The 20,420-nt window shown below is 48.1% G+C and overlaps 1 protein-coding gene across 5 annotated transcripts in view; it reads right to left on the bottom strand.

Moving 5' to 3' along the window:
* Nucleotides 1–20,420, bottom strand: part of CNTN1 (contactin 1) — a 1,316,193-nt gene that overhangs the window by 769,311 nt on the left and 526,462 nt on the right. Inside the window, exon 1 of one of the 5 annotated variants that reach the window (XM_069627987.1) lies at nt 9,302–9,970. The exons of the other annotated variants lie outside the window; for them this stretch is intronic. The gene's annotated coding sequence lies outside the window, so the exon portion shown is untranslated. Of the gene's footprint in view, nt 1–9,301; nt 9,971–20,420 lie in introns of those variants that run through there. 5 annotated transcript variants of the gene reach the window in all.

Here is a 20,420-nt window from a genome sequence, read left to right as displayed (position 1 = left end):
TGTTTCTAAGATTCGCTGTTGTTGGACCTTTACAGAATTAGGGATGAACTCATGATTAACGTATATATGCCATGAATTAGTCCTATGGACATGCAGTGCACCCGATTCCCGCATTGGATGCATTATGACTGTTCGCAGGATGTAACCTCTGAAATTATTTAATAAAGAAAGTGTTTGCCAGTCCAGCATCAAACTCACACAAAATGACCTGCCTTTCCTCTTTGCTCCAAATTTCCTGGGACATGAAGATAATTAGGTCATAACAGTTGTGACATTACATCCATTTTAGTGATGAATATCAACATTAATAAGAAGAGGGTAAAAATGGTGTCTGGTGGCCATCCTAGCAGAGACCAAGCGAGCCAACTTTGCCCTCAAGCTGCAAACTTCCAGTGGCCCTACACCTGACAGCACCTTTATCCAGGGTGCTTCCATAAAGATGACAATGTCACTCTAAAAAAACCTGCAGACAAATACAAAAGGATGAGAAATACAAAGTGCTTCCCGTCGCACGTATGGATGGCCTCATCCCTTGACTTAAGAGACTAGTTTCAGTAGCACATAAACCATCAGCTCCATAGCAGTATCCAGCCACGTTAGTTAGGAGTCGCTCTCCGGAAATCTTCTGGATGTTCTTGGTGGTCAATAGGATACTCATGGCTCGTCCCTAACTGCCAGAACTTCTGCATCAAGAAATGCTTTTTTAGGGGTACAGAGGGAAAATATTTCCTTAAGAGATTCTGGCATAAAATGCTCTCTGAAAGAGGAGTTTAGAATGTCGTCAAAACACGCAGCAATACACTTCATCAGCACTCATCCAGACCTCAATGGATTAAGTTCTGGAACAGGGGTCTGCAAGCGTTGGCATTCAAGATGTGTTGGACTAACACTGCCATCAGCCCCAGCCAAAATAGTCAATGTTAAGGGATAAGGGAATTTGTAAGCTAAAACAACTGGTGACTGATAGGTTCTAGCAAAACCCTACAAATCTAGGAAAAGGCTGTTTGTCTTGTAATTAATACATTGTTTGCCAATAAAAGGAAAAGGAGCTTCATGGAAGTATGCAGTAAATTGGCAAATAGACACACTCTTTGAAATTATCAATTTGAAAAAATATCACAAAGAAACTCACTAAAAGGTGCACTGGACACTATGGATTTAGAATTAATAGACCAATCAAGAACTGTAAAACAAGGGATTATTAGTTGTACTTAAGGAATCAATATATACATCAAATAAATGTATTTTGCCCCAAAACTATTTCATGATATTTTAACAGTCAGCAGGGTTCGCAATTGAGATTTGATAAGCAGGAGCTAAAACCAGCTCCTGGATGTCGGGCATCACCGTGTAGGCAGGAGCTACCACAGGGCAACAAGGAGCTACCAGGGATGATCCTTTAACTTTTTGTCCATTTTGTATGAACCTGTTCTAATTCTTCTTTATTAACATACTCAAACACAATGTCACATTTACATGTATGTAAGGCACCAGTTGGCCCTAGGAGCCAAACGTAGCTCCAGGTAGATGTTGCTTTCAAGCTAACCAGGCTCTACTACGCTAGAAGCAGGAGCTAAAAAAGCTCCTAGCCACCCCCCCCCCCAAATTTCGAACCCAGAGTCAGCTGATATTCCATGCGAGATTTCCCAGAGCAAATGATTCTTAATTTAACCTTATTATGTTATGCAATAAAGTTTTCAAAAACGCTCTCTGTCAGTGAATGGCCTCTAAGCACTCTTGTGACATTAATGCACACAAGTTATCTGCAAAAATGCCTCACCCAAAAAACTGTTTTGTACAAATGATAATGTCCATAGTCCTTATGAGACCAAGTGGGAGTGTTCAATGACTGCAGCATCGAGAGGTAAAAATGCTTGGCTGCCATTCTGGAATTTTTAAAACAAAGGTGCAATAGAATTTCTTTCTCTTTTTCATGAGCATATTGTCGATCTTCCTTAATGGGAATGGGAACCATCCCATTGAACAGGAAATGTGGCCTTGTTCGTTCTTAGAAGAGGGGCTCTCATGGCTCTATTTAAAAGAACCTTGCACAGTCATTTACTTACCTTACAAAGAGGAATCTTGTGGGTATAACTGGCGCAGCCGGTGGCACATCCATAGGCGACTGAATGACTACAGTTGCGGCCAGACATGACTCTTGGATGCTGCAGTCACTGAAGCCGGGGGAACGGTGACTATGACGCTGACTATCTGCCTGTCAGACTGCTACTCGCATTGGGACGAAGGGATCACATCTCTCCCGCTCTCTGCAGCCTACACTGGCTACCAATTGGCCCTAGAGTCACATTCAAAATCCTGTGTATTACTTACCAAGCGGTGCACAAAGCGGGCCCCAAATTCCAACAAGAACAAATGTCACCTTACCACCCAATTCACACCCTAAGGTCAAACACAGCTATCTTCCTAGTGGTCCCTCCTCCAAATCGGCCAGGCCTGGAGGGTCTGCCTACTGAGCCCTGGTGTCAACTTTGTGGTACGCACTGCCTCCATGCATCACATAGCCAAGATCACATGGCTTTCTGTAAAACACACCAAACCAGCCTCTTTCCCTAAAAAACTCAAGGGACCTCCCTGACCACATGACTTACCACCACTTCCAAGAAATGGCTTGGTAACCCTTCAACACGTGCCCTCAATATGCTCTCAGGCCAGGAGAGATCTACCTCCAACTATCCGAAGCCAGTGCGCTAGACATGACACCCGAATCGTAGTAGCACTTATGCACCCACAAAATTAAGGAGTTCAATCATTGCCCCCCTCCATCAGGCATACACTATGTACGCTCTGGGGTCAAGATATTTGTCTTTAAAATATTTTTTATTTATTTATATAGCGCTAGAACAAAGATCATAGGCGTAGAAGCACTCAAGACACGCGACAGGCAAAGAACCAAAAACAGGTTTTATCACTGGCTGGACATTAAGACTCAGAAAAGGTGTAAAGACAAAGATCAGTCTAGGACAATTCTCATCGTAGAAACCAGTGGGAAATTGTTCAGCATCTTATACCAGTTCAGAAAGACAAGCAGGTTGCTCTTACCACGAGCAATAATGATGCAGTCGGTCTAGATCGACTGTGCTAGACTTGTAACCCAAGCACTAATAGCACTTATGTACCAATGCGAATGTGATGGCTCAGATTGATCATTACTCCATCCATATATAAACTATGTCAGTCCAGGAGATACCCATCCTTGCAGATCTTGCTCATCTGAAAATCTGTGAGCAAAACTTTATACCGAGGGCCTGCTAGCAGTTACCTATTCGCTAATCCTACCTATCAGGGAATGTATGTAGCAGAACTACCGACCAAGGTCCTTTCCAGCACCTATATTGAAGCAACATGATTCGGACCAGATCTGGCTGTCAACATCCAACAGACACCACTAATAAGCAATTGCAGACACAACAAGACACAGGGAGGACCTAGCCTAATAGCCAAACCCTAAGGTAGATACCATCCCCTTCACATGCACTGGAAACTGATCAGGAACAGTCTGTCTCAAATCCACACAAACACAAAAATATGCTAACTCTTCCCTCTGCACCAACAAACGAGGGAACGCAGCTAACCCCCTTTAATAATTTGTCATAGCTGCACCCCAATGATCACCTCAACAGTCTTCAGAGCGCAGCTATACCCCACTAAAGTGGCCTAGCTACACACTTAAAACCATTCACAAACTCCACCGTCACCAGAATTCAGGTACCAAAAGTTCAACTGGCGCTGCTGCACACATTCTACTGATCTCAGACAACCAATGCACCACGTCCAGCACTAGAATGAAGCTACACACCACTTAAACCGCCCTGGCTGCACACATACCGAATGCACTCATGCACTTTACTACACACTCTCTCCACTGACCTGGACTATTGTCCCTCGGAACATTCAACCCACAGCGCTTTGGAATCATACCAATGGTAAAAGGCGCTATACAAATGCCCGATAACATAACGTGTGCAAGTCACGTGTTTGCATTTAGTGGAAGCGTTTTTGAGCCTCAGGGACCAACCCTTTAACAAACTGTGTGTCATGTGTATGTCACTAAGCACAGTGACTTACACATCACAATTTAGGAGAAAAACCTTTGGAGCGATTTAACAGTAGAGATATGCAGACTTTCCAAAGTCTGAGGAAACTTTAGACCTATTGTAGATGTCGAATCAATCAATTAATCAAAGTGCTTAGGTAAAAACTGTTGGCATAATACCAAAAAAGTGCTGTGCTGTGCCTTTTCGCGGACAGTGAGCCGGTCTAATCTCCTGAAGTTGTCCTGTCCAGCCTTAATTGTGATGCTGCTAAGCAGGTGTTCAAGGAAGGTCCCATGTCAATCTGTTGTGGCCTGTTCTGCTGGTGTAAATTGGGCATGGACAGTGAGCATTTGAAGTTTTGCGGCTTTCAAGAGGCGGCAAAATCACGCTCACTTGCCCTTTTCTTAAAACCAATCAGAGGTCCTTTCCAAAGCAAGCTCTAAGAGGAAATGTGGGCGATCACATATAATATGTATTTATTTAATAGATTTTTTATAACGCGCTTAATACCGGAGTTCGGTTTCTAAGCACAGATCCGGGATTCGAACCTCTGTTGCTCTGCGTGTCCTTGCTTCCAAGACCAGCATGCCGCCCATGTGCTATCCTCCATACACAGATATCTTTTCAGGATGACCACAGTGACCTTATCATGTGGTTCAGAGAAGGAACCCTGCCTTTTGATAACTATCTGAAAAAGCCAAGTTTGCTTGTCATATATGTCAGAGAAAATGAGCCAACTAACTGGGTAGGAAGATGCAATTTCATCAGAAATTATAATACCACTGTGGCAGCATGCAATTTAATCACAAGCCAAAATGTTGTGAATTTTCTAAGCTTGATGGCAGGCACCCAATTAATTTGCTGCCCCATTATTTATTTTAAAACATACAAAAAACAATGTTTGCATCATATGATTGTCTTCATTAGGATACATCCTGTGGCCTCATTTCAATGTTCATCAAATTGTGTTCAGGGCTTTCTTTTACAGAGTGTTGACAGGCTGAGAAGTAAAGAATTGCCATTGTCATTATTAAAACAAGTATCGAAAAACTCCTGTACTTCCACCCCAAATGTACCCATCAGTGCTACAAATCGCTGATTAATAAAACGTCTATCGAAGGAACGTCCAGCATGCAACACAAGAGGAATATGAGAATGTCATAGAGAACATTTCATCTTTGATTAACAGGAACCACCGTCAACCACCCAAACCAGCGTCAGCAGAAATCTGCCTAAAAACACAATAGCTGTCATTTCTACACTCCCCCAGCATTGTAGGCGCTCAAGCAATGAGAACCTTTCTGATAATGTGTCATCGCTTAGTTCTCAACATTGGATACTATACACGTGGATTGATGACAAACACTTCCTAATAGTTCAATATCAGTACTGTGGTGACCATGGGTGAAGGCAAGTTATGAACACATACGATGAAGTGAGTGTCATTTCAAGTCAGAAAGAGGGGGGGCGGAATAAGTAGCAGATTTTCAACACGAGGAATGCATTTTAAACCGAGTGTAGAAAGCAGCTGAACAAAATGCTTCAGCTTAAGTTACCTTACTTCTTTTGCAGCTGTGTTATACACGGCCATAGCTTATAAGTAAGACAACAAACAAATCTTTATTTCAGATCTCAACACCAAAATCGATCGGTCCATAATATTCACAAGCACTTAAGGCAGGTGTCTTCGGAAGGCAGTGGTGCACGCCCACACCTGAAAGTGCAGTTCTCAGCAATGAGCGATGCATTGTTTGCCACCAATGTACAGATTACCCTTAAGGGGACACACACAGTGAGGCTCCAGAGAACATACCCTGGCTGTGCAAATAATAAGTGCATCATATTTCAACGACGCTGGACACACTCATTGTCACTCACACACACACACACACCACAAACCTGAGCTCTGTCAGGTGACATTGTTACACCCATACAAGGAAGGATTATTCCATTATCACAAGCATATTACCCTTGATCACAGGGCAGTAAGGTCAGCACTGCTAAATACCCAATTCTTACATCAATGAGTAGATCGAAAACACAGGGCAGCAATCAATATTTGGATCAATATCGGCTCACTCCAGCTCCCCCCTTTTCCACTAATAGAAATGCAGAAAGCACTTAGTCGGGAAGCGGAAGCCCACCACAGCGTACCACCTTGCATCACCTTGCTTCTATCCTCTGCTCGGTTTTGCACTTTATGGAATGTATTGAGCAGGCGCAGAGTGAGGGCGGATAAAAGGAGATGCACCACATCACCCGACCCGGCATGCGCATGGATGATAAGGAAAGCTCCCTCTAGAGGCTGGGTGGAAGGACCACGCCTTGTGGGGTGGCGCTGTAGCAGAATGTCCTCAAGGGCGCGGCATCACAAATCCCAGAAGCTGGCACATTACTCTGTAACAATGATGCAGGCCTATGGTTACATTATATAAATCAATAGCATCGTTGGGTGGGTGGGGGAAGGAGTCAAAAACTATCAAAATCCCAACACTCCTGAAATGCCCTGCAACTGTGTAAACTTTTACAGTACTAGATGGGGTGTTTACACAATATGGTCGATTACTGCGGCTCAATCTAAAACATGTGTCATTGCTGTGAACAGGAAACACAAGTTTACATTGATGCCAAGGGACCAATGCAAATCTTGAATGAAGTGAGGACTATGAATATGGCTTTTTAAATTCTAATAAAATCCGGAGTCCGGTCTGTCTGTCTGTGAGATGTCCATATTTTCGAAAGATATACAATGGGGCTCTTCCTTTGTATCCTCCCAACACAAAAGGCCCCCTCCCCCCTGGTCCTAGAGGAACACACCTGGCCTCTGGCTCTTGAAATTTCCCATGATAGTTTCATTTCAGCAGGATTCACCTGAGTATTTTCTGCTGAATCCGTACCCGGCTTCTAGTTTCCTGTGGCATAAGCCATCAACTGTTGTGTGTGTGACCCTCCTGCTTCCGTTCACACCGAGTCCACCGGCACACACCCCTGCACATTCATTCACACTCTTGCCAACCTTGCTCACAGGGGTGGACTGGCCTATAGGCAACTCTGGAGATATCCCGGGTAGGCCTCTGCGCCCTAGGCCTCTTTCCTGTGGTATTCCCAAATCTCCCCATAGTAAAATTCTTCTGGTTCCCCCAGTCCAGCCCGGCTTGCTCATGTGTCTCGCGTCGTCTCTAGGCGCCTTTTCTTCCCTCTCACATATTGCTTTTCCAGGAGGGCTGAGCTATCCCGGCTAAATGCCCCTTGAACATTCGTATTCATGTTTTGTTCTCATTTTTAACTTAACCTGAGTCTCCTGTCAGAATATCCTTCCAACGTTTTGGTTCATGTGCATATATTTTCCATGAGCCAGACTTAAATAAAATATTCATGTTGTATGCAGCATTTTATGTAGTAACGTACTTGATGGACTAAAATAAAAATATAATGGGAGTTATTTGTGATAGGATACTTTGTAATCTAGAAAATGTCTGCCCTGGGCCCCTGTCACACAAAGTAAAGAGAGGCGAGTCGTGGTAAGGCTAGTGGGTGATGTCTGCCCTGGGCCCCTGTCACACAAAGTAAAGAGAGGCGAGTCGTGGTAAGGCTAGTGGGTGATGTCTGCCCTGGGCCCCTGTCACACAAAGTAAAGAGAGGCAAGTCGTGGTAAGGCTAGTGGGTGATGTCTGCCCTGGGCTCCTGTCACACAAAGTAAAGAGAGGCGAGTCGTGGTAAGGCTAGGGGGTGATGTCTGCCCTGGGCCCCTGTCACACAAAGTAAAGGGAGGCGAGTCGTGGTAAGGCTAGCGGGTGATGTCTGCCCTGGGCCCCTGTCACACAGAGGCGAGTCGTGGTAAGGCTAGCGGGTGATGTCTGCCCTGGGCCCCTGTCACACAAAGTAAAGAGAGGCGAGTCGTGGTAAGGCTAGCGGGTGATGTCTGCCCTGGGCCCCTGTCACACAAAGTAAAGAGAGGCGAGTCGTGGTAAGGCTAGCGGGAGATGTATGCCCTGGGCCCCTGTCACACAAAGTAAAGAGAAGCGATTTGTGGTAAGGCTAGCGGGTGATGTCTGCCCTGGGCCCCTGTCACACAAAGTAAAGAGAGGCGAGTCGTGGTAAGGCTAGCGGGTGATGTCTGCCCTGGGCCCCTGTCACACAAAGTAAAGAGAGGCGAGTCGTGGTAAGGCTAGCGGGAGATGTATGCCCTGGGCCCCTATCACACAAAGTAAAGAGAGGCGAGTTGTGGTAAGGCTAGCGGGTGATGTATGCCCTGGGCCCCTGTCACACAAAGTAAAGAGAGGCGAGTCGTGGTAAGGCTAGCAGGAGATGTATGCATTGGGCCCCTGTCACACAAAGTCTAAGAGGCGAGTCGTGGTAAGGCTAGCGGGAGATGTATGCCCTGGGCCCCTGTCACACAAAGTAAAGAGAGGTGAGTCGTGGTAAGGCTAGCGGGTGATGTATGCCCTGGGCCCCTGTCACACAAAGTAAAGAGAGGCGAGTCGTGGTAAGGCTAGCGGGAGATGTATGCATTGGGCCCCTGTCACACAAAGTCTAAGAGGCGAGTCGTGGTAAGGCTAGCGGGTGATGTCTGCCCTGGGCCCCTGTCACACAAAGTAAAGAGAGGCGAGTCGTGGTAAGGCTAGCGGGAGATGTATGCATCAGCGCAGAGTCTGGCCACAGCCACCCGCTCTAGGCAGACGGGCAGGGTACTAGTGTTTTAATGCACGTATATTCACTGGGCGCTCTGCTCTAGGGCCGGTGGTAGTGTCTCTACTGCAATGCAAGAGAACGCTGCCAATCGATGACCAGGTCAGAGGTGGAGCAGGTGCAGGCCATGGCATTCCGACGCATACATGCACGAACGATGCTACAGCTCTGACCCAAAAGACACGGGGAGACGGTGGGAAGGTTGTTCTATTTACCAATATTACATTTCGCCAGCTAACTTGTAGTTCTGCCTGGGACAAAACAGAGACAAAATAGAGAGAATTCCCTCTGTATGCGGGGGGGAGACAGGCCCCATGTCATGACATTACAGCAATCACAACTCGGGACCCAGCCCTGCTAGTACACCCGAATCTTAAATAATTCGTCCGTTCTAGGCAAACGACTGTCGGTTTTGGGTGCAATAATTAAAGTAAAGGATGGGAGAGCAGGTAAGGGGTCCCGCAGGAGGGGGCTGAAAGCTGCGCGGGCACTGGCCTCGGTGGCACCCGTGCCGCATGATCCCCTGCCCTGCCGTCATTAGAAGGAGTGGAACCCACCTCGGGTGCCTGCGGCCGCGTCGCCCCGATTGTTCTCGGTGTCCTGGAGCGATGGCTGCGGCAGAGCGGTCCGTGCACTGCAGCCTCCCCTGCAGCAGCAGCAGCCGCAGCAGCAGCGAGCGGACGAGCGCGGCTCCAAGCGGTGACCTCAGCGCACAGCCCACCCTCTGCAGACGCAGGGCTCCGAGCTATGTCCTTAAACAGGCTGCCCCTTCCCCGCCGCTGCTCCTGCCCGGGTGCCGGCGGATCCCAAGCATTTCACTGCAGCCCCCCTCTGCACGCTAGCATCCCAGCACTGCCGCGCCGGGGCTGGACGACGACGAGGCAGGCATGAATAATTCATGCATTAAAATCTTCGCGGACTTCCTGTGGCCACGGCCAGATCCAGTAATGGGCTATTGATCAGCTCCTCGCTAAAAAAAATCGGGGGCCAGGTAATTGGTTTGTGGCAAGAGCCAAGCTGCTGGCCAGCAGGAGATGGGAGCCGGCGACCCTCCCTCCCCTGCGGTACTCAGGCATAGCCGGGGCAGGCGCAGCGTGCGCGCCAGACATGGCATTTACATACTGCAGATGCGCTAATCGCGGCTCTGCACCCGCCCCTGTCCTTTACGAATCTGCTGCATCATGTCTTCAGCCATTAGATGGGTGTAGGCTGTGCAGCCAGTGCAGTGCAGTGCAGGCGCCGAGATGTCACGGCACAGCTGCAGGACCAGTTCCATGGCTTCAAACGCCACACGTCAAATGTGCATGCAAGCGCGCTCCGGGGAAAGGGCCGATTCATTCCCGCCGCACTTGCTTCTGCAGAGGACAGCCCTTTCACAGAGCCATTAAGGGAGGATGCGTTGTTTGCAAGCCAGAGCAATGCATGGGAGCTGAAACACAGCCTGGGAGGGCTAGCTACAGATGTGTGCAGAACATAGACTGCCGATAGGAACATAGCACCACAGGGCCACGGCACTGCACTGGCGTACAGGACGCATAAGGGCACGCTCCTTAAACATGTGCCCCAAATACAAATGTCATTTCTGATGGCGCAAAGGCCAAACGCGCCAGCAGACAAGTGCTCCCTGAGGGCTACTCTTCGCCCTGTTGCTGAAGGGCGTATTCGTGAATGTGTTACTAGGACAAGTTTGCTGTGGGGGGTTGGGGGCGGGGGGATAGTGCATCAGCTTGATGATCGCTACGAAACCAGAAAAAGTGATCAGCGAGATAGATATCTTTTACTAAAAGTAAAAGTTACTCTCCATAGTGGTTACTCCTAGTCCAGAGCTGCCTTCCTCCTTACTTGTGGGAGTTTCCGTTTGCTGAGACAGGACCCGAGAATTTTGGGGCATAGCAAAAGATTCCCTCAAATTTGATTGGCCACGTATATGCACATGTATGTGTACACAGCCACTCCCCTACAGGGGCTGCCCCCCAGCCTCACCTGCCACTCCTTTACCATCACTTAGGCCGACCCTGACTGACAACCAATTTAGTGGGGAAGATGGGAGGGCGTGTGCAGGAACAGGGTCTATGGACTAGAGTACTCTAGTCACTGCGATGAGTAACTTTTCCTTACTCCTGCGTCTCCCTTCCCCCATACTTGTCGGAGATTAACCAACATTCACACACTGAAGGGGCGGTAATCGTGATGCTGCCGAACCAAACAGGTTTTGCAGGACTGCTTCTCCAAATCAAGCATCCGCTAGGAGCTCTAGCCCAAGCTGTAGGACAGACAGAATGCAGTGGCTCTGCCAACAACCTCCCAAGAAACACGTCTCTGAGACAGGCTGATTTGGCATGAACTGCATGAGCCTGAAGACCCTTGCGAGGATGCAGACCTGCTCCTGTAAGCATCAATGATGCAAGCAAATACTCAGCAAGCAATGTAGGCTTCTGATGCCACCGACCGACCGACGAGAATTGCCTCCATAAAGAACAGCGTCTGTCCAAAGATCTGGTACCCTTGACCCTGTCCAGGTCGAATTTCAGCTTTCGACAAAAGCTGAAATTGTGGAGTACTCTTCCCCTCCGGCAAAGGGTTAAGAAAGAACACAGACAATTACATTACTTGTTGCACTCGAAAATCCAATAAAACCTTTGAAAAAAGTAAGAGTGTTTGCAGAGCACCAACTTGTCCCGTGGAATGCAGTGAATGGCTCAACCAACAAAATAGCCTGCAACTCCCAGACTCCTCCCTCTGGGGGACTTGACAAGAGGTAGCCCAGCCAGAGAGTTTAGGTCCAAACACCAATACCTGGCTGGCCACATTGCTGCTACCAGAATGATGCAGCAGTTTGTGGGCTCCCTGAACTTCTTCTGTACGGTGTCAATGAGGGGTAAGAGTAGGGAGGAAGCGTAATTCAACCTGCGAGGAAATGGATTCTGCCTTGTATGAATACAAAATGGCCCACTCAACCCTCACACTTATACAAACCACAACACAACGCAATCATAAAGGTAAATCTGGAACAACCAAGAGATATACCTCCTTTGCCTTCTGTGGTAATGTGGGCTGAGGGAAGGCTATACTCTCAAGAGGGGTGTGTGAAGTTGAAACAGTATCACAGTCCAAAATAAAGGGAATGTTTCCAACGAAGGTCCTATAAAAATATATATACTTTAATTAAATACGCCATCTGCACATAGAACGAAAAGAGAGTACTATACTAAAACACACCCCAAAGGAAAGAACAGAGAAGATGCAAGAGACTGGAGTAAGTAGCACTCCAAGCCTAGTTCCAGGGGTATCGATAATGTAAAGCCATAAAAAGGATATTCGGTTGAAAACAGGGACGAGCGTGACCTAACCAATCTCTAGGGTCCCAGTGGACCTTGTTGGCCGTTCAGTAACAACTGTACCGGGATGCAGTTCTTGGTGGGTAGACGCATCAGACCCAGTGTCGAACGATGATGCAAGCTTATCAGGCTCAGTTCAGGCACGTTTGATAGTGGAGGCCCTGGCAGCAAGTGGGCATCGAGTGGGGGTGGCTGCAATTGATCTGTGCAATAGAAACGTCGCTCTTCAATGATGCAGGTCAGGGCAGAACGCTCTGCAGTTGGCCAGGGCAAGTCGGGCTTTAGCTGCTGCGAGTGGGCCGCAAGTGACACTCCAGCAGTTCGAGTCGATGGGCAACGTTCGTCGAAGTGGTGATCGAGGGTGCGTCGATGTGCGATCAATGAGGTGACAGCTCACGAGCTAGCTGGGCCAAGCCGTGGTTGTAACCCCCGGTTAGAGTCTGCGAGTAACTCTCCAGCAATTAAGTTCAGGTTCTGGCATTGAGCAGTCGCTTTGGGCCTAGCAGGTGATATGCTTTGCTACAACACAATGCTGTTTCGAGCTGACTTAGATGCAAACAATAGTTTGGCTAGTTGGAAGAACGCAGACAGCAACGCTAATGTCTTCCCTACTGTTCAAGATGCAGGGAATACAGAGTGACCTATTCGGTGCAGTAGAACAGGGAGCTTCTGCTGGCCTGGCTCTCTGGTTGCTGTGAGGTCCTCGCAGTGCACTCGAGGACAGGAAGCTTCTGTTCAGAGTCTGCTCTTTCAGCTTTGAAGATCCATTGCAGAGTGGTTGGTCCTGGTCCACAGCACTGGTCACTCCCAATGTGCCCTGGGAGTGGTTAGGGGACAAAGCTTCGTTCTGTCTTGGAGGCTCCTTCTTCACCTCAGGATGAGGCCTTTGGATAGAACAATCATTCCAAAGGAAGTCCAAATGAGAATCTTCAGAACGTCTCTTCGTCATTAAAGGATCATCAAGGAACTGAGTGCATCTGATGAAGTGGTGAGAGACCCCTTCTTTTAAAGGCAGAAGCCCCCTGGTAATTGCTCTGAAGCTAGCCTGTTTTAGTGGACCAATCCCTGCTCTGGGTCGGAGTGGACATTTCCCTGCTGATGTCACACCCACAGTGCTTTGCTCTTCCTGAATGCCTGTGCTCCTTTGATACCTAAGTCCAGCATAGCTGCCTGCTGTGCGGCTGTCTCTCCGAGAAGATGTTACCAGCTCTCAAAAAGGGGATCAAAGAGTGGCTGGGTCTCCAGGGTTTCTGTCCTGCCGCTTGGCAGTATTGGCCCGTCTGACCAGGAAACACATTCAGCAGAGCGAACTCAGAGGAGCTGACACATGTGCGATATCAATTTGGATGTGGCGGTCATGATCGTAAGTAGTGCAATGCACTATGCCTAAACTCAGGCATAGCTTATTTTTACGGATTACCCTGCCACCAGCATGGGGTTCTTGTGATCCTTGAAGTTTTGGTACAGGGGGTATGTCTTAAATGCTGCCCCTTTGCTGCAGTGACTTTGCTATCGCTGCAGCAGTCGAGTGGGACAATTGTGGCCTTTGAACTGGCTCTGCGCCACAAGCAAGGTAGGTGCTGTGGGTCAGGCTACTGATACAGTAGGGCACAAGTGCACTATGCTTTTGGCATGGAGTTGCTGACAAAGGATGATCTGGTTTGAAGATTACCAGTTGGGAGAATAAATCCCCTGCATCATTTAATGTAGCATGAAAATAAAAAAAAACAGGGCTTTTAACGGTTGCCAAATGGCAATTCCTCAATGCCCCCCAGCCAAAAAGGTTGAGACTCACCCTTCCGTGGGTCTAGCTCATTCTTCTTTTGAAAGTACCTACTGAGGCCATCTGCATTGGAGTACAGCATCTGCCGGTTTGTGCTGGATGTCGATGTCCAATCCCTGTAGGGATGTGGCCTAAAGCAATAACTTGGTGTTCTCTCCCTGCATGGCCATAAGCCACCTCAGAGGTCTGTGGTCGGTTTGGACAGTGAAGTGAGACCCAAAAATGTAGGGCCCAAGCTACCACAAATGCCTCTTTCTCGATGGTGACCCAGTTGCGCGCTCGCTTAGTCAAGTGCCTACTTAGGTACCCACAAGGATGTTCCACCTCTGCAGAGTTCCGTTGTGCAAACATTGCACCAATGCCACATTTACAAGTGCCTGTATCATGAAGTCTTGCCCAAAATCCGGGATCTTCAGAACGGGGGCCTGGCATAGGCCATTCTTCAAACTCTGGAAGAATGACTGGCAAGCCGGGATCCTATTGACCGTCTTGTGCAGTTTCTTTGATGTGACATCATGTAAGGGAAAGGCAAAAGTCCCATACTCCTTAATGAAAGGGCGGTAATAACCCATGACACCAAGGAAGGCCCTCACTCAAGTCAGTGTGGTGGGGACCTCCCAGTCCTTCACCGCCTGGACTTTGGCCTGGAGAGACTGTTTCTTAGTGCCACTGACATAGTGACCTATGTAAGTCATAGTACCCCCGTCATCTGACATTTGAATGTCTTGAAAGTCAAGTCAGCCTTCTGCATGGCTTGAAGCACCTGTTCCTGGTAGGCTATATTCCCAGGTGTTTCTGTATACTGCCACGTCATCTAAATAGGTGACAATGAAGTCTTCCAGCCCGGTAGGACCTGGTTCAACATCCGCTGGAAGGTGGCAGGGGCATTCTTTAATCCCAAAGGCATAACCGTGACTGGTATGCCCGTCCAGGATGCACAATGCAGACCTCTCTTTCACATTACGGTTCAGGCCGACCTAGCAGTACTCCGCCATGAGGTCCAAGGTACTCATGAACTTGGCAGCGCCTAACCGATCAATGAGCCAACTACCTGAGGGAAGGGGTGTGCATTTGTCTTCGTGACCAAGTTGAGCCCCCGATGAGCAACACAAAGCGGACCTCGGTTTTCCTGCCACTGATCTTTTAGGGACCAGTACCACAGGGCTAGCCTAGGGCCTGCGAGACAACTCGATCACCCTCAAGACCAACATCTTGGAGACTTCCTTCTTGCTGGTGTCTTTGACCTTGTCGGACATCCGTCGAATCCTACTTTTCACCTGCTCAATGTCTCCTCTGTCGATATCAGGGATACATCAATCAATCTTCCTGGGAGACAGCAAGAACAGGCCGGCGAACTGATCCACCAGCTGCTGGCAGTCCAGTCTTTGCTGTTCGGTGAGGTCTGGGGAGATTTGAACTCCCGCAAGAGAACCGTCAGTGGGCTCTGTGTGCAACAAGTTGGGGAAAGGATGCCTCTGTGTCAAAGGTTTCCCCCCGGCTCACCTGAGTTCTCTTCTTGTGGCGTTCCGCGGAGGACTCCTTCTCCCGGCCAGACCGGGACTTGTATAAGTGTGCACGAGTCGAGTCTGACTCCAGCGCGAGCGTTCAAAGTTCCAAGAAGTCACGTGTTCCAGGACGTCCAGGAAGAGGATCGAAGAAAGGTAAGAGATACTGGAAACAGGGGAAAAGGGAAGAAAGAATAAGGGAGTTGGCCAGGAACTTGGAAGGGTAACGCCGAGCAGCACACACATGTCGAGACACTACCTAGAGATAGCGTTGAGACACGCAGAGGCGCGGGGGCGTGGCCCATTTATAGAACGTGCCGTGTCCGACGTACAGGCTAGTACGGAACACGGCACTGGGCACGGCCATGTTGGAAGTATCAAGGAGCACACTCTCCGTCTGGACCAGGACCAGGAAGACCAGAAGGGGCTATGTCCATGGTTCATGACAGCATGCCTCCTCCGAAACCCCGTCCCACCAGGCTTGCCAGGGTGTATGAGATGGAATCTTCTCAGCAATCAAGGGTTGTTTAGGTTGGATAGTGGTTCCCATGTTCTCTCGCTAGGAGGATAGCCTTTCCACTCGACCAGGTATTGAAGCCGACCCCGTTTGTACCTGGAGTCACATATTCTGGATACTTCATATTCCAGCTGATTGTCCACAATCACAGGACTGGGTCTGCCGGTTTTCCGGGTGGAGTGGATGTAGGGTTTGAGTAGAGAAGTGTGAAAAACTGGATGTATTCTCTTCCAGGAGTCTGGTAGGTTGAGCCGATAAGAAACAGGATTGATGATTTTTTTTATGGAAAATGGACCATAATATCGAGGGGCTAACTTGTTAGGGCGTAGATGTCGTAGTAATAGTTTCGAGGACAACCAGACTTGGTCACCAATAGAATAGGAGGGTGCTGGTCTTCTTTTGGAATCAGCATATCGCTTAGTGCGAATCTGGGCCTTTCCCAATTGTTCCTTGGCTTCCTTGTGGATGTTGAGGAGAGTTTCAATCCAGGAATCAAGTGAAGGTACTGGAGTTGGATGTGGTAGAACTGAAGGTAAATGGAGGGATGAAAACCTTGACTGCAATACAAGGGGCTAACGTTGATCGCTGAGTGATCTGAATTGTTATAGGCAAATTCGACCAAGGGTATAAGGAGGGACCAATCATCCTGTACCTTGGTTACGAAACAACGAAGATATTGCTCCAGGGTTTGATTAACACGTTCTGTGGCCCCGTTGGTCTGTGGGTGATATCCAGATGATGTTAAATCCCTAGAACACAACAGAGATGTTTCCAGAATTGTGAAATATATTGCGGTCCTCGGTCTGATATGATCTTGGAAGGGAGTCCATGAAGACGGAAAATGTGTTCTAGGAAAATTCCTGCGAGCTCTGAAGAGGAAGGAAGTTTATAGAGAGGCGTGAAATGTGCCATATGAGTAAACAAGTCTATGGTTACCATGATGGTCGTGTAACCCCGGGAAGGTGGTAATTCTACGATGAAGTATGTAGCTATACATTCCCATGGTCTTGTTGGCAGTATAGGTTGCAATAGAAGGCCCGCCGGTCTCTTATTGTCGTGCTTATTCTGACTGCAGACAGTACAGGTCTTGATGTACTCTTGTATCTTGCATTTCATTTCCGGCCACCAAACCTGTCTTTGTATAAGACGGAGCGTGTTGGTTACACCACGATGTCCAGAATGGAAAGTATCATGGCAGAGAGTTATTATTTTATGTTGAAGTTTCGGTGTGGGAATGACCAAGGCATTGTCCTTGAATAAGTATACTTCCTTGATTCTTAAGTTCCAGGGATTCTTCCTAGAGATGTCCTTCTAGAGGTCAGAGGACTGGGTTTTGGCTCGAATCTCTTCCAAGAGGTTGATCGCTTGAGCTATAAAGATTGTGTTGGGAAACATTGTAGGATAGGTCCTGTCTTCAGTGGTTAAATAGTCAGGACGTCGGGACAAGGCGTCCGCAATCACGTTTTGTGATCCAGGAACATGAGTGATTTGGATTTTGTACTGGGCGAAGAAGTAGGCCCAACGCGCCTGACGACTGTTCCTGCACTCCATAGATTGGAGAATTTGTAGATTTCGATGGTCCGTACAGACCTGGACTGGATATCTAGCACCCAGGAGTAAATGTTGCTATTCTGTGAAGGCTTGGCGGATTGCCAACAGCTCCTTTTCCAGGACGGAGTAATGGGTTTCGCTGGTTGTTAGGGTTCTGGAGAGGTAAGCCACTGGGTGGTCCATCTTGTCCTCAAGCACCTGTTTCAAGACTGCTCCTATGGCATGGTTGGAGGCATCCGTTTCCACTATGAAAGGGCGATCTAAGTCAGGCTGAGCCAGGACGGGGGCTTGCGTGAATCTTGTCTTCAAGCATTGAAAAGCCATCTCTTGCGAGGAAGACCAGATGAAGGGAACATCCTTCTTCAGCAGAGCAACGATCGGTTGGACGAGCTCAGAAAAGGTAGGAATGAACTTTCGATAAAAGTTAGCAAGTCCCAAGAAAGACTGAACCTGTTTCACCGATGTAGGAGCAGGCCAGACCAGTATGGCCTTTACCTTTGAAGGGTCCATTCCAACTCCTTCTGGGCTGAGGATGAATCCAAGGTAATGAACTGAAGTCACGTGAAAAAGACATTTCTCAGGTTTGACCAAGAGCTTGTTTTCACGGAGCCGTTGTAGTACCGCCATGACATGTTCTTCATGTTTCAAGGGATCCTTGGAATAAATCAAAATGTTGTTTAGATAGACAATGACAAAGAGAAAAAGCATGTCAGAAAACACCCTATCCATGAAACGTTGAAAAACTGCAGGGGCATTAGCTAATCCAAAGGGCATGACTAGATATTAAAAGTGACCAAAGGGCGTTCTAAAGGCGGTCTTCCATTCGTCCCCTTCCCGGATACGGATTAAGTGATAGGCACCCCGGAGGTCCAACTTCGTGAATATTACGGCACCTCTGACAGCTTCCAGGATATCTGAAATCAGAGGCAGAGGGTACCGATCTTTGAGGGAGCATTGATTTAGACCACGGTAGTCGAGGTAGGGTCTGAGTTCCTTGGAATCCTTCTTAGGAACGAAGAACAATGAGGCAACCGCTGGAGATTTTGAGGGTCTTATGGTGCCAATTTCCAAATTGATGTCCAGGTATTCTCGGAGGGCCTTTTTCTCAGGTTCTGAAAGGATAAACATTCTGCCAAAGGGAATTACTGCCGAGGGATCTGTCTCAATGGCACAATCTTCGGGTCTGTGAGGGGGTAAAGCCTGGACTATGGCAGTCGAAAAGATATCAGTATATCCTTGGTAGACCTCTGGGACTTGTACAATGTTGGAAACCATGAGTGAAGTTTTTTGCTCTCCTGAATGTTCAATAGCTGGTGTTAAGGAGAGATCCAGGGATAAACAGTGGGACATACAAAACTCAGAGACCAGAAACAATGACCCTGCTGTCCAATTAATGTACAGATTATGTCTTTGAAGCCAGGGCATACCCAGAACCATAGGGTAATGGGCTGATTTGATGATGTCGAATGTAATCTGCTCTTGGTGGTGGTTTATGGAGAGACTGACCTCTTTTGTCTGTAGGGTTATGGGTCCTGAAGAGAGAGGTCTCCCATCAATTGCTTCTACCGGCTGTTTAATGTTCCGTGACTGATATGGTATTTTATATCTGATAACTCAGTCTTGATCAATGAAAATTCCCATAGCTCCACAGTCCACCAGGGCCAGTATGGGATAGGTCTTGTGCTTGGAGGGCGATAGAAAGGCCTGTAGCACCACCAGGTTATTCTGTCCAGGAGAGTTCAAGGATGTGATTGATGTGGAGCAGACATCTTTCTCCCGAAACCTCGCTCCATCTAGGGCCGGGAGCTGGCGTTTCCCGAATGCCGTGGAGGGGCTAAAGGACATTCTCTAACGAGATGCTTGTCTGAGGCACAATACATTCTCAGGCCGGTGTGAATTCTTCTCATCCTTTCTTGTGGAGTAATTGGCCCACGAAAGGCACCTATTTGCATTGGTTCGGAGTCGTTATCGGGGGTTGAGACAGGATCGGATTTCACAGTCGATTCCGGAGGGGTTCGTTGAAAGGCAGTCTTAGCCTTTTTCCTTTCAGCCCTTCTTTCCTGGATACGAAAGTCTATTTGTAAGGCTAGATCTACCAAAGCCTGAAAGGAACTAGGGCGAGCCACTCTGGCTAATTCATCCTTGATATCGTCATTTAGACCCCTGCGAAATAAGGTGAAACTCGCTTCAGGGCCCCAATCAGCCTCCTTTACCAGCTGTTTGAATCTGGTAACGAACGTTAGCATACCCTGGGATCCTTGCGGAAAATCAAGTACGCTTTCCTGTGCGCTGAACACTTGTTCGGGGCGGTCAAACATAGACTTGAGCGCCTGGATAAATGCATCATAATCGTCCAGGAGGACGTCTCCAGAGTTCACTAGGGGAGTGGCCCAAGATAACGCATTCCCTGTAAGATGGGAGATTATGAAGCCCACCTTGGCCCTGGAAGTTGAAAAATAATAGGGCTTGAATGTAAAATGCACAAAGCAGGAATCCAGAAATCCACGTAAGGATTTTGGCGAGCCATCGTATTTGTCTACCACTCCACCCAGTATCACGCTTTCCTTATTGGCAGAGTCAAGTGACAGCACTAATTGTTTCAAGGCTGCGTTCTCTGCCTTTAAGTTCTGTACCTCGGTTGTTAGCTCCTGCATGCCGAGCATGAGGTCCTGGACTGCTTTCTCCATAGCGGTATCAGTGTTGATCGTTTGGCGTCTCAATCTGTCAAAGGTTTCCCCCCGGCTCACCTGAGTTCTCTTCTTGTGGCGTTCCGCGGAGGACTCCTTCTCCCGGCCGGACCGGGACTTGTATAAGTGCGCGCGAGTCGAGTCTGACTCCAGCACGAGCGTTCAAAGTTCCAGGAAGTCGCGTGTTCCAGGACGTCCAGGAAGAGGATTGAAGAAAGGTAAGAGATACTGGAAACAGGGGAAAATGGAAGAAAGAATAAGGGAGTTGGCCAGGAACTTGGAAGGGTAACGCCAA

This window comes from Ambystoma mexicanum, chromosome 12, assembly GCF_040938575.1.
Source record: "Ambystoma mexicanum isolate Mex_15411 chromosome 12, UKY_AmexF1_1, whole genome shotgun sequence".
Taxonomy (NCBI): Eukaryota; Metazoa; Chordata; class Amphibia; order Caudata; family Ambystomatidae; genus Ambystoma; species Ambystoma mexicanum.
Note: the sequence above shows the minus strand (reverse complement) of the source record. Positions and strands in the feature narration are given on the sequence as shown.